This window comes from Stegodyphus dumicola, chromosome 5 (assembly GCF_044657685.1).
Source record: "Stegodyphus dumicola isolate Sdum_Otavi_A_Nest chromosome 5, ASM4465768v1".
NCBI lineage: Eukaryota > Metazoa > Arthropoda > Arachnida > Araneae > Eresidae > Stegodyphus > Stegodyphus dumicola.
In genome coordinates this window covers 205,379,731-205,394,645 of record NC_140772.1, presented here as the reverse complement: position 1 = coordinate 205,394,645, position 14,915 = coordinate 205,379,731, and positions in this window count along the sequence as shown.

Sequence of the window (14,915 nt, the reverse complement as noted above, 5' to 3'; positions counted from 1 at the left end):
GGTCACTGCAGTGCATTAGAGAGCATGATTCAGACAGCATGCACCTTGGAACAGACTTATCTTGCCTTTTACAAATGAGTCAAGATTTAACATGGAAACTCATCTGGAGAGTACTGGTCTCATCTGTACCTGCATGCGAGTGATGATATATTTTGTATATATAGTAAAAGTAGCACGTAGTTTAAAAGAGTGTATCTTGTGAAATAATTACCCACTAAAGGATACACGATAGCTGGCGACGAGGATGTGCGATTAAAAAAAAATGTGCCTAATACACTCTCAATAAGGATTTAAGGGATTCCCCGAAGACCGCTCAAGGTAAAGCTTTTATAATCATTTTTCCTTCGGAAGACTTATCATGGAGCAGCTTGTAACTGAGTTAATAGCGCAGAATAGAGCTGTAATGGAGAGACTTACTTCAGTTATTACTCCACAGATGGACAATTCGAAACTTTCGGTTCAGTTTGAAAAATATAATGAACACGAAGAACAGTTTGATTCGTTTCTAGACAGATTCCAAAGTTATTTAGATATACAAAATGTTTCACTGGATAAGCGTGGGGAAGTATTGATTTCTAGTTTGTCCGGAAAACTATATAATTTCTTAAAAAACTTGCTGGCTCCTGATAAACCTTCCGATAAAGATTATGATGTGTTAAAAACAACATTAAGAAATCATTTAAATCCTAAGCCACTTATAATTCCTAACAGGCATGTATTTTTAAATCGAAAGCAGCACGAGGGGAAACAATTTAGTGTGTATATAGCAGAGTAAAGGTCACTTGCCATACCGTGTGCTTACGATCAGAATATGTTAAATACGATGTTGCGAGATGTATTTGTTGGTGGGCCTAGAGATAGGGCTATCATGGATAGAATTTTTTAGCAGGATAATATCAATTTAGATGACACTTTAAAAGTAGCTTTGGCAATGGAAAAAGCTTTAAAAGTGCAAATGAAATAATTGGGAAACAACTATAAATTAAGGAATATAGTGCCAGGAATAAATGTAAATCTCAGTCGCTCTGAAACAAAAGTTTGAAAAACAAAACTTCTCAGCTAAGAGTGCTAAAGACAAATTGTGTTCGAGATGTACGGGTTATGACCATGATAGAAATTCTTGTAAATTTAAGATAAGTATCTGCAGATTTTGTAAGAAAATCGGGCACATTGAAAGGGCATGCTACAACGCTAAAAACGTTGAAAAAATGAAAGCGAAACAAAAAAAAGTTAGATGTGGGAAATGAAAACACAGTTCCTATAAACACCATACATTCCAGTGAGGTGAGAAATAGGTAACCGCCCATAATGGTCCAAGTGAACATAGAAGGAAAACGGGTAGCTATGGAACTGGATACAGGGGGTGCGGTGTCGGTAATGAGTTTAAAAAATTTCCGGCAAATTTCGAAAAAGAAAATTAGAAATACAAGTCTGGTATTTAAAACATATAATGGAGAAAAACTGATACCTTTAAGATTTACTACAGTTAAGGTAGAATATAAAGGTCAAAATAAAACCTTAAATCTTTACAAAGTTAAGGAAAACCTTGATACAAAATTTGGTAGAGAAAGGCTTTCAGAAATAAATTTAGATTGGTCCTTAATAAAGTCAATTTCTGTCTTTCAAAAGAGTAGTTTAAATAAATAATTGGAACAATATAAAGAGATTTTTGACGGAAAATTAGGAGAGAGAAAAAATTATGAGGTTCAACTTGAATTGAAACCAAATGTTTCACCAAAATGTTGTAGAGCTAGGGGGTGTACCATTTGCGTTAAACAACCGGACAGATGAAGAAATTGATCGCTTGGAAAAAGAGGGTATAATCGAAAAGGTTGAAACGTCGGAATTGGCAACTCCGGTAGTACTAGTAATTAAGCCTGACGGCTCTAGACGACTGTGTGCCGACTACTACTCGGTGACAGTAAACCCAAATATTGTTACGAGCGGGGAAAAGTATTTTTCAAAAATTGTTTTTAAACATGCTTATTTACAAATGAAAATACACCCTGAGACTCAAAAATTGCTAATAATAAACACACCGAAGGGATTATATAAGTGCAAGAGATTAATGTTCGGGCTTAATGTAGCGCCGGCAATCTGGCAACGTTACGTAGACGGACTATTCCACGGAATGGAAGGTTCGATGATGCGCAGATAACAGGGGCGGATGATGAAGCACATTTAAATACTTTAAAAAATTTCTTCGAAAAATGTAAAACTCATGGACTGAAATTAAATTTAGAGAAAAGTAAATTTTTTCAGGATGAAATACAATTTTTAGGCCATAAAATCGATGCTAATGGTTTACATAAAACAGATGAAAAAATATCAGCGATTGTAAAAGCCCCAAGATCCAGAAATGTCCAGGAAATTAAAAGTTTTTTGGGATTGGTTAATTTTTATGGAAAATTTCGTCCTAAATTAGCGACAATCGCAAATCCCTTATATCAGTTAACTAAGAAAAACACAAAATGAGTTTGGACGAAGGATTGTCAGGAGGCTTTTCTAAACATTAGAAAAGAATTGTGTTCACAAAAAGTTTTGATGCATTATGATCGAAAATTGCCCTTAACATTGGCAACTGATGCATCACCAGTAGGGTTAGGTGCGGTACTTTCTCACAGACTTCCTGATGGAACAGAGGCCAATTGCATATACTTCAAGAACACTGACTGAAACAGAGAAGAAATATTCTCAAACCGATAAAGAAGCTTTATCAATCATTTGGGGAATAAAATTTTCTTTTCTGTACTTAAAAGGCAGGAAATCTACATTAATTACAGATCATAAACCTCTTGTTGCAATTTTCGGCTCAAAGAAAGGCATGCCAGTTTTGGCAGCAACAAGACTCCTACATTACTGTTTGGCTTTACAGTCATTCCAATTCGATATTATTTACCGTAAAGCAAACCAGCATGGTAATGCTGACTTTCTGTCACGATTGTCGACGAACTCAGAGCAACTGTCTGTTCAGGGTGATGTAACTATTTTTCAATTACAGCAGATTGAAACTTCCTGTCACGGCCAGAGATTTGGCTACTGAACTCGGTCCTCTGCTACGAATACTTCATAGCGGCGGTGCATTGAAATGAAGGGAGATAGACTATAGTCTCCAATATGGCTGTATAATTTATGGTCAACGCGTTTGTATTCCAAAACGATACCGTGAGAATATTTTGAAAGAGTTGCACCACGGACATTTAGGGACTGTAAAGATGAAAGCAATTGCTAGATCTTACGTGTTTTGGAATTGTATAGACAAAGAAAAATACTGCTAAAAACTGTTCTGAATGGGCAAAACATAAAATACATAGATCCTAAGGTAAAAGTTCATCATTGGGAGTACATGAGCGTTTCAATGGAAAGTATTCATATCTATTATGCAGGACTTATTTTTGAGCATATGTTTTTGATAATCGTCGATGCCCACTTAAAATGGTTAGAAGCCTATCCAACGAAATCAAGCTCGACTTTCAAAACAATAGAATGTTTATGTGACATTTTTGAATGATTCGGAATACCAATATTGTTAGTGAGTGATAATGGGCCACAATTCACTTCACATGAGTTTAAGATGTTTCTACAGAGTAACGGAATCAAACACAACACTACAGCACCATTTAAATCATCTAGTAATGGGCAAGCTGAATAGTATGTGTTTACAGTAAGACAATCTTTAAGAACAAGGCAAAATTTCCCTCTTCAGCATTAGCTAATGCTGAAGAGGGAAATTCGAACAAGAATAGATTTATTGAGACCAGATCTCAAAAGGAGGGTGGAAGACAGAGTTCGAAAAGGAACCTACGAGTTTGCAGACCGAGGATTTAGAGATAGAGTGGCAGTAAGAAATTATCGTTAAGTTGATAGACGATGGAGATTTGGAACCGTCCAATCCAAGGATGGGTAGCTTCATTCAAGGCCAACTTATACTCAAGGCCTGCCAGTGTGAAAATATTCTTTTGTGTTTTCGGTTGCCTGAGTGATATTCCTACTGATCGCAAGATGGCGCTGCAATTCTGCTACACTTTGCGATGTTTACAAAGATCGGAAAAGTACCGAAAACGAATTCTGTCTTGTTATATGTAAAGTTTAAAAACGATTAATCCATAGTAGTCAGAAATTGTTGATTTCTTATTAGTAAAAATATTTTAATTAGAAGGAAAGCATGGAATTTTAAGCTATCTCACCTTTTTTTTTCACACATAAACACCAGCTATTTGATCTCGATTTTAATTCCTGCTTTGATCTAGACATGCGCTATTCTGAATTGTACGCATTACAACTACTTATTCTAATTTAAAGGTAATTCAGAGTATACACCTTATTTTTTAATTATGTATATAGTAAGAAGTTAACAGATAGCTTCAGATCATGTACTATTTCAGTGAAAAATTTTCAAAATATTTCTATCGGCTGTACTGGGCCAAAAAATAATTTAGTATCCCCTATCAAAGATGTAATTAACATATTAATACACCGTGATCTAAAATTTGTATATCTGTTTCCACGACATTGGAGTAAAAATATTACTTAAAGAGATTAAAGTAAGAATATTACTTAAAGAGATTAAATTTTACATACTGAAGAATTTTTTTTAATTATTAAATACCTGTTTTTAGGAAATCTTAAACAATAAAAGTTTAAATAATGCAGATTTTGATCTCTGTGCAGTATTTGCATTGCAGATATTCAAAGACATTATAAAATTATTAGTAAAAAAATTTGTGCGTTATCTTTATTTGTTAAACATCATGTTCTTCGTACTTAAACCATAAAATTCAATTCAACAGGAATATCGCAAAATAGTTTTAAAATGAGCATATCTTTAGAATTTCCGATACAAAAACTCACGCGCCGGAGATAAAAATGTTTTTTTCTGCATAACGTTGCCATTGCTCGCTTTGAAATCCATGAGTTTGTTAATCAAAAATTCGTCAAAGTTTTAAAAAATAGGAAATCGATCATAAAACAAATTTCAAATTTCAAATTTGGTCTTCCACATGCTCATATTCGTTGGAGGATTACGTTATTCAAAATTCGATGACTCTATGTACCGTTGTTTTATCACAATACGAGAAATATACATACATTTATGCAGATTTTTCATTATTTAATTTCTTCAAATATAATGCAGGACTCTAACATTTTGTGGCAACAGTTTGAAAAGTGAACCGACATTTATGAGTCCGACGCAAAATGCCAAAATGAAACTAATAGTCCTTCGGGATTCAAATCCCTTTGGACTAAAAAAAAAAAAAGGGGGGGGGTGGTGGTGGTCTTACTGTGGCATAGATTTTGAATGAAACTCAAACCCAAAGTTGCTTTATTGACTAATTTTAATATTACACAGGTGTGTTTCTCTTCACTTTCATTTGTATTCTAAATTTCATTGATGTTAACATTAAGAAACTAGTAACTGAATTTGCACTGCATCAATTTACATATTCAGTGTTAGAGAAACTTCAGTTTTTCAAATGAAAATAATGACATTTTTGATAAAGCTATTGATCAAATCAATCTGTTTGTTATAAATAAAAGAGACACAGGCATTATAAAATATATTTTAACAGCACACAAAAAAATAATCTAATAATCATAATCACAATATATACTTAAGAAATCTCTCATAATCTCATAATAATCATAATATATCTCTCATAATCACAATATATACTTAAGAAAAGTTCAGTTCTGTATATCAAGGATAAAATTTGAAAACTTGCAATGGCTGAATATAAATAATATATCCATCACACATGCCCACAATGCTAAGTAGAATGAGGTATATACACAATTTTAGATATATATGCATTTAAAGTCAGGCAAAAAAAACAAGCTTATTAAATGCATCACTTAAATATACAGCAGGTAGACATTTTTACACACATACAACATTTATCAGAATGACATGTGTACAAAATTTTATTTACAAAATTTATTTATTTACACGCTGGCAGCGTGAGGTACTGATATAGTTCATTATCAAGAATAATGTATACATGAAATAAAATTACTGAATTTCACAAAACAATATTATCACTATTAAGCACACATACACATGAGTGCCATGTTGATACATTACCTACATGACATAAATCCATGTGTAGCATTCCCATTCCAGATTAATTAGAAGATGATTAATAGTATAATAATAAGATAATAATAAGTTCCACACAAAGTTTTGAAAATAACAGCATTAGATGCAGAAAGATTTCAGAATTAAATAAGCAGAATGAGGAATTTCAGAACTGAGTTCGATGAGGTATATACACAATTTTAAACCTATATGCATATAAAGTTAGGCAAAAAACAAGCTTATTAAGTATAGCCCTTAAATATAGCAGCTAGACATTTTTTACACATATACAACATTAATCAGAATGACATGTGTACAAAATTTTATGGCTGGCAGCATGAGATACTGATAGTTCATTATCAAGAATAATGTATACATGAAATAAAATGACAGGTATATACAAAATTTTAAACCTATATGCATATAAATTTAGGCAAAAAAAAAAAAAAAAAACAAGCTTATTAAGTATAGTTCTTACATATACAGCAGCTAGACATTTTTACACACATACAACATTAATCAGAATGACATGTGTACAAAATTTTATGGCTGGTAGCGTGAGATACTGATATAGTTCATTATCAAGAAAAATGTATACATGAAATAAAATTACTGAATTTCACAAAACAATATTATCACTATTAAGCACACATATACATGAGTGCCATCTTGATACATTACCTACATGTAACTAGCTGACATAAATCCATGTGTATTATTCCCATTCCAGATTAATCAGAAGAAAGTTACAAACAAAGTTTTGAAAATAACAGCATTAGATTCACAAAGATTTCAGAATTAAATAAGCAGAATGAGGAATTTCAGAACTGAGTTCAATGATGTATATACACAATTTTAAACCTATATGCATATAAAGTTACGCAAAAAACCCAAGCTCGTTAAGTATAGCCATTAAATATACAGCAGCTAGCCATAAAATACACTTTTTGTTAATAACGAACCACGTTACAAATAGTGAGCGTATAGCAAAATTGTAGCAAAATGCGATCGCCACCTAGTGATGAATTTTGCGAAAGCCCCTGAAAACTGGGAACCGGAATTTCGTTCAGTCTGGCAGGCCTTGAGTATAAGTTGGCCTTGCTTCATTACACCATAAATGTAGATGGTCAGCTACGGCGACAACATGTCGATCAGATGCGTGATGGAGGAACCGTAACAGATGAGGGGTTCATACGTCCACCTCCAGCTCTCGTGATTTCCAAATAGCCTCATAAGAGTGGAGTTCCAGAAGCATCCAAAGATAATAGCCACCAGGCAGATAAGTCTGTGTCGTCCTCCGAGCCCAAGGTTGTACGAGATGTTTCATCCACCGAACCTGTTCCTGATACAACCAGGTTACCAAAAAAACCAGCAGTGCCACAACCTTTGCGTCGGTTCAGTAGAATTCGACGTCCCCCAGATAGACTGCAGTTATGATAAAGGGGGAGGGATGTCGTATATCGAGAACTATCGATGTGGTATATCATAATCGGACCTTAAGCTGGCACCACGCCAAGCATCGAAGCGCATATATAAGTGTGTATACGAGTGATGATATATTTTGTATATATAATAAAAGTATTATGTAGTTTAAAAGAGTGTATCTTGTGAAATATACTGGTTATCATAAATTAAGAAAAAATCACGATTACTGAAAAAGTTACATGTAGAATTTTATGAAACTTACCCACAATATATGACACATAGTAAGGTATCAAATAACATAAAAAGAAATTACCAGACAATTATGGTAGTATAGAAATTAGCACATGTATAAAATAAACAAATCGAAGCTGTCAGTTTGCTATAGTAAAAGTACCTTCAACATGGAATATAATCGCCTCTAGAAGTAATACAGCACATTCAGTGATGTGTGATGCTTTCAATTATGCGGTCTATCAGTTCCATAGGAAGCAGTTGCAAGCGCGGCAAGGGTCTAAGGGGGGATTGAGAGCAGCTAGATGTCTCTCTAAAGCATCCCAAACGTGCTCGATAGGATTCTTCAAGTCCGGGGATCGAGCTGACCACTCCATGCGCATAATTGTTTCCTGTTAAAGATAATCATATACGATCCGAGCCCTGTGTGGTCTTGCATTGTCGTCCTGTAACAGGAAAACATCACCCATTGCCCCGGCGTATGGGCGCACATAAGCATCAAGGATGTCATCTCTATAAACATGAGCATTCACGGTTCCCCTTGGTAAAACATGGAGGTCTGTGTTTCCACCCAATGAGATGCCATCCCAAACACAGACACTGCCTCTTCCGTATGCATCTCTTTCATGGATGATAACGGGTTCCAGATTCTCTTCATATCAAATAACGTCTACTATCGCGTTCTAGGCTAAACCTGGACTCATGCGTAAAGAGAATAGCCCTCCATTGCTCAGGCGTACAGTGGACATGTTGTCGTGCCCACTGCAAACGGTCCCTCCTTATGGCGTGACTTGAGCGGCACGGAAATGGTTGTTCGCCTCGCATACAGACCACCTTCGTGAAGCCTTCTACACACAGTTGATGTTGACACCAACCTTCCGGTGGCTGCAGCAAGGGAGGATCTAAGAAGAGTCGGATTAGCGGTTCTATTCCTGAGTGCACATAATGTCAAATATCGGTCATCGGCGCTCGTCGTAGCAGGTGGCCGTCCTTGGCTGAACCTCCTAGGTGCCGAATCTGTGATTTGAAATTGCCTCCAAAGTCTATGAACCACAGAAAGACTCACATTTAGCCATTTGGCCACCTCTGTTTGACTTTATCCTGCCTCTATTATTGGAGTTTTACTCAGCTACTCTTACTTGGCAACATATTCAAATTTTACACGGTTTGGCTTATTTTTGAGGGAGTTATCGCTATTTTTGTGATTTTTCCTTAATGTATGATAACCAGTGTAATTACCCACTAAAGGATACACGAAAAATCCGTCATAAGTCATTACGGTGGTGAAGGTGTAATGTCTTGGGCAGACATTATGTTGTATAGCCACACATTTTTCCATATGTCTGACTAAGGCTTCTTGACTGCTATGAGGTATAGAAAGAAGATCTATGTTCCCTATGTTCGTTTTTTTTTCAGGGGTGCATTTGGTTCTGGGTTCCTGTTAATGGGTGACAATACTCATCCACATAGACTTCAGCTGGTCGACCATTATATGGAAAGTAAGGATATTCACCGCATGGATTATCCAACCAGATCTCCTGACCGTAACCCTTATATCTGGACGCTGTAGGGAGCATATCTAGGACGCTGTAGCGAGGGCAATGTAATCTCGCCATTCCCCTCCGAGAACCACCTGGAATTAAAAACTGTCTTGCTGCAGTAGTGCGATAGATTGCCACAGAGACTGCTCAACCTCCTCCTGTCCAGTATGCCGTCATGCTGCACACCTTGCCTGGTTGTGAGAGGGTATCATACCACGTATAGACTCATTTTCAATTCCGTATCACAGCGTGGATTTTGGCCATTCCTGCGCTACTGACTACCATATCCTGCGCTTTACTGATAATCATGCGTGTATAAAATGACTTTTAATGGTAAATCTCTTTCTCTGTTATAAATGCGTATTCGTACCAAATTTCATTAAAATCCGTCCGTTCGTTTAGAAATTCGACGCATGCGTAAAATTAAGGTAATTTTTACATAAGCAAATTCTCTCAATTTTACGCACGAGTGTACGATTTACAGATATTCAAAAATCCTATGAATTCTAATTAATAATTATAGATGCAAACAATTTGAGGATGGGAATAGGAAAGGTGCACTTGTGCTAAGTATATTTAACATATATATTTTCACAAGAAAGTCGCACATATTTTCTCAAGAAAATTTATCTTTACTGTGAATCAAGTATAATATTGCTGAGAAAGTAAGATTGACAGTTAAGAACTCTGGTATTTTGTACCATACTAGATGGTTTTGCGTCTAACTGCACTGATTTACTGGTTGATTTTGAAAAGTTTCGATATGCCGCGTCGTCTGATCTGGAATTTTGACTAAAGTAAGAATTTTGACTAAAGTGCCACGAAGAGAAGCATCCGGGCCGAAGACCATATCCTGTGTAAAACTACTTGGGGTTAGAACCGTAACTTTTCTTATGCCTGACAAGTCACAACGATGTTGTGTAGAAAAGGCCTAGACCAATTCTGTAGTGTGAGCCTAAATCAGTCAAGTCGAAGCATCCATGTGAAAAACCAGTAATTAGTTGAAGAATGTGGAAAACAGCTGAGTATTTCAATCTAACCTGAAGCATCCCAGAGAGGAATGATAGCTATTTTACATATGAGAAGGAAACAGATCGTAGAAAACGGTGGCGAGGAAGCTAATCTGAGGTACAGCTCGAACTTGCGTGAGGCGAGGAGAGGTCAAGACGTGGTCAATTGTCACGGGAAATTAAGGAACCAGTAAGAGAGCATAGCGGAAAAGTACAAAATTCAGCAAGTTAGGCATTTAATAATGGGCGGAAATTCTTTCAGAACACAGATTGCTGGCCCCCCTCCAAAAAAAGTGGATGGATAATTTTAAAAGAGCAATTTAGAATTTAAAGAAAATTAAGACACTAACGGAGGGGAAAAGCATTAAGCTACTGATAAAGCTGGGAATATGAAGGGTGTAGAGTAGAATAACATATAATTTAATCAAATTTAATCTGATATACTCTAATCTTGGTTGAAGTAAAAATTGTAAAGATTTGGATGTGTAAGTATTAATCTGTGCCAAGTTATTGATTTCACTAAGCTATTTCTATAAGTATATATATCTTTATCTAATGGGTCTGTTAACACTTTTAATTTGGGCACTTTGTTTTTGAAAACTCACATCATAGCTACAATTTGATTTTTTCTGAAGATTTCATTAATTTCAGAGATATATTTTAAAGGGCCCCAAATTAGACTGTTTAGGGGTGCTGTTGGCTCAGAGTTTCTGCTAATCGATGACAATGTTTGGTTTATGTGGTGTCAGAATACTTGCAAACAGAAGATATCACTCGAATGGATAGGCCACTTTACTCACCCAACTTGAACCCGATTGAGCATGTGTGGGATGCCTTAGGGCGCAAAATTTCAGCTCTCCAAATTCCTGCCCGATCCTCCAGGAGCTGAAAAGTGCACTCTTAGAAGAGTGGCGTGCTATTCTACAAGACTTGTTCAAGACTGGTAAAATCTATGAAATCAAGATGTGCGGTATGCATATCTGTAACCATACACCATAATAAGGAGAAAAACAATTCCGCAGGAGGTAATGTAATTTTTCCATCATTTTCCAATTACCGTAAATTTGGTTTAAAATTCAATATTTTGCGAATAATCTACTGCCGAACATTGTGTTAACTAATGTTTTTGTACAAATTTCTGTTAATAATTTTTCATTAAATACCAGTTACGTTTTATTTTTGCTATTATCTTTTGATTTTGATGCCAGTGTATTTTTTAAGGGATTGTCTTTTTCGAGTATTAGCATTTCCATTATCAAAAGCGTCATTTGAAAGATTAATGGGCGCAGCGGAAACCGATTCTGGGGTATTTCCTGCTAGGTTTAGAATTAATATCTCTATATGATACGCCTAAGCTTGTGGGTTTTATTTATTTATTTATTTTAATGGATTGGGTTTATTCTTTGGAAATTTAGGACATCTGCGATTTGATACAACGTGTAACACATGGTAATCGTTGCATATGGGCTCATCTGTTTTACCTTTCTGAGGGCAATCGATCGTTTTGTGTTCAAAAGAACGCTACATACCGTGGGGGCAAGGAAACAGCTCTTGGAGGGAATGGAGGGAATGGTGCTGCCGTTGACAGTTATGACATTATGACATTTGGTTCTTTGAGATATATTTTTCAACTGTTAAAAAAATGCATGATACCTTTCAAAATCGTAAATTTATCAAATTTCCATTTCTTATGACATGAGCAAGAAAAAGGGGATATGCGACCCTTGGTTCTTCTGCGAGTAAGCTGGGTCAGTTTCTAGTACAAAATCCGCTCTCGTTAAGTGCAGAGAGAACCCCTACGCTTGTGTAAGATTTTTGACGCCAGACGACAATTTTGAAGTCTATGAGTTTTTTGTTTTTTGTTTTTGGAGGAAAGTGTGAAGTGATGAAATTAAAATTTTAGCTAAATAGAGACGAATGAAAACTCGACTGGAGTAAGCAAAGTATAAAAAGAAACTAAAATACTTTTATTCATTCTTAGCACAGGCTCAGTAAACTCCCCATCCCCCCATGAGCATAATATTTAATCGTGAACAACTTGTAAATTAATCATAAGCAATTAATTCTTACATCATAAGCAATTATAATATATATATAAAGAAATTCTGTTATCTCCCAGACTAGAGAAGGAGAAGCCTGGTGCTGCCATCTATTGGCGTGGTACCCTCAGTATGAGCGCCAGTTTATTTTATATACCAATCTTAAAATCGCATAAATAATCTTTTGCTTATCGGTTCTGACTGAAATCCAGTAAATATACAATGCGTACATTATAATTTGCAGATTTTGAATTTTTCTCCTCTTCCAATAGAATTTATGAATCTTCAAACATGATACCTTAGAACGAGATATATAAATTTCATAACTGCAAAATATTGAGTATTCGTAGCGTGGTGCTGCCATTTTGAATCAAAAGAAAACACTAGAAACTTAAGATTACAGCTTTTGGTGTAGAAAAATAAGCATTTTCAGGAGGTAAAAAAAAATTGACGGACATCGGTATATTTTATATAACGGTGCCTTTTAAAGAGTTTGTCAACATTTTAAATAAAAAGATGCCGCAGGCAACCTTTTTTTGTTTCGGGTTAGAATATCTGACGCGATATGTTATTGCCCCGTTAATTCTTTTATTTATATTGAGAAGAACTTGTTACATTACATTAAATTTAAATCTTGACGTCATACGCATACATGAAGTGTCAAAAGTTTTTGTTTTCTCGTTTGGCAACAAAAATTATTAGTTTAAAGGGGCAATTTGCCCAGAAGGATTATTAATGTCGTTTTGGCATTTTGCGTTGATTCACTATAAGCGTTGTTTCACTTTTCAGATTGTTGCCATCAAATATTCTCGCCCTGTATTATATTTAAAGGAATTAAATAATGAAGAATCTGCATAAATTTATGAATGTTTCTCGCATTGTGATAAAACAACGGTACGTAGTGCCATCGAATTTTGAATAACGTAATACTCCTACGAATATAGGCACGTGGAAGACCAAATTTGGAATTTGGAATTTGTTTTATTATCGATTTCCTATTTTGTAAAACTTTTTAACAAATTTTTGATTAAGAGACTCAAGGATTTTAAAGCGAGCCATGGCAACATTCTACAGAAAAAAACATTTTTATCTCAAGCGCGCGAGATTGTGTATTGAAAATGCTAAAGATAGGCTCATTTTACAATTATTTTGCAATATTGCTCTTGAACTGAATTTTATGGTTTAAGGGCGAAGAACATGACTTGGGCGTAATTTAAAATCTGAAACCTTTCAGATCTTTTTATTATTATTATTATTTTAAGAATTTTGTTTGGAAAGAATGAACTGATTCTGTTCATGTAGAATGTTTTTATGCATTTCCTTTTTAGGTGTACATAGAACTTACAAATTTTGTTTTGGCCACAACCCGCGACGCTAGTTTTTTTTTATAAAATTTGTTTCATGTAAAATGATTCTTATAGTTATTTATAAACAGAAAACTACATATTAGATATAAAATTAACCAAATAGTCATTCTGCCCGTTTAAAAGTGTCTAGTGTGTTGACAACTTTTCGTGAGAATGTGGATAATGAGAAGGTACTTAAATGTTTAATAAACACAATTCAGTAATAAATCATCTTATCAATGAAATTACTTAAAGGTACCGATATCAACTTAATGAAAGAAACCTATTTTAAAAACATTCTAATCACTGAATATAATTAAGTACATGTATATTATACATGTATTTGTACAAAAATACATGTATATTTATATTAAAGTATACATGCAATAATTAAAAATTAAGTTAGAAAATCGACTTTTTCATTAGTAGTACAATGGAATATATAAACCAACACTTTTGAGAGTATAGTATATTTCAGATTCCAAAATAGTGATTGCTGTTTGCAGTATTTACCGGTCACAGAAAGAAAAGTTCATCAGCTGTGCTAATGTTTTATCAGACGACAACGTTTAGAACTGTATTTTGTAACTGTTTCGCTAATTTTTGTGGAAGTTCTCAATATAAGTAAAAAACAATCTTTAAGGGTCCTTTGTTTTTTAACAGAAGACATAACTAAAATATTATACTTTTACACCATTTCGAAGATGCTGGATAATGGATCTCAGTAAAAATTTAACTTCTGAAAACAATATAACTTTACCAGTAAATTCAGTAAATTAAATGATTTTTATTTTTGGGTGGTATAGTGCAGTTCTACCTAATAATTTGTTCAAATGTGTTATAAAAAATCAAAATTACAACATGGATTTTTTTTCACCTTTGTTCTTCCTATTTGAATCATAAATTCATTTGAACCTGAATTTAAATGATGAAAATCGGTAGTGTTCTGTAAATTGTACAAAAATAAAAACCACTTTAAGACGTATTTACAAAAATTACCATTATTAGGCTTAATTGTGTAAGCAATATTTAAGCTATAAAACTGCAGAAGCTTAATGTATAAATGCATTGTAATACATACATATTACATACGTACATGTATACAGCATTGTAAGTTTACACATAATAATAAAGAAGTAAACTAACGCACGTATATCAATAAGATATTTCTATGTGTCATAAGAAAATATGCGATCTCTTACAGCAATTGGAAATTTATACACACCCAACAAAGAAGGTTTCCGCAT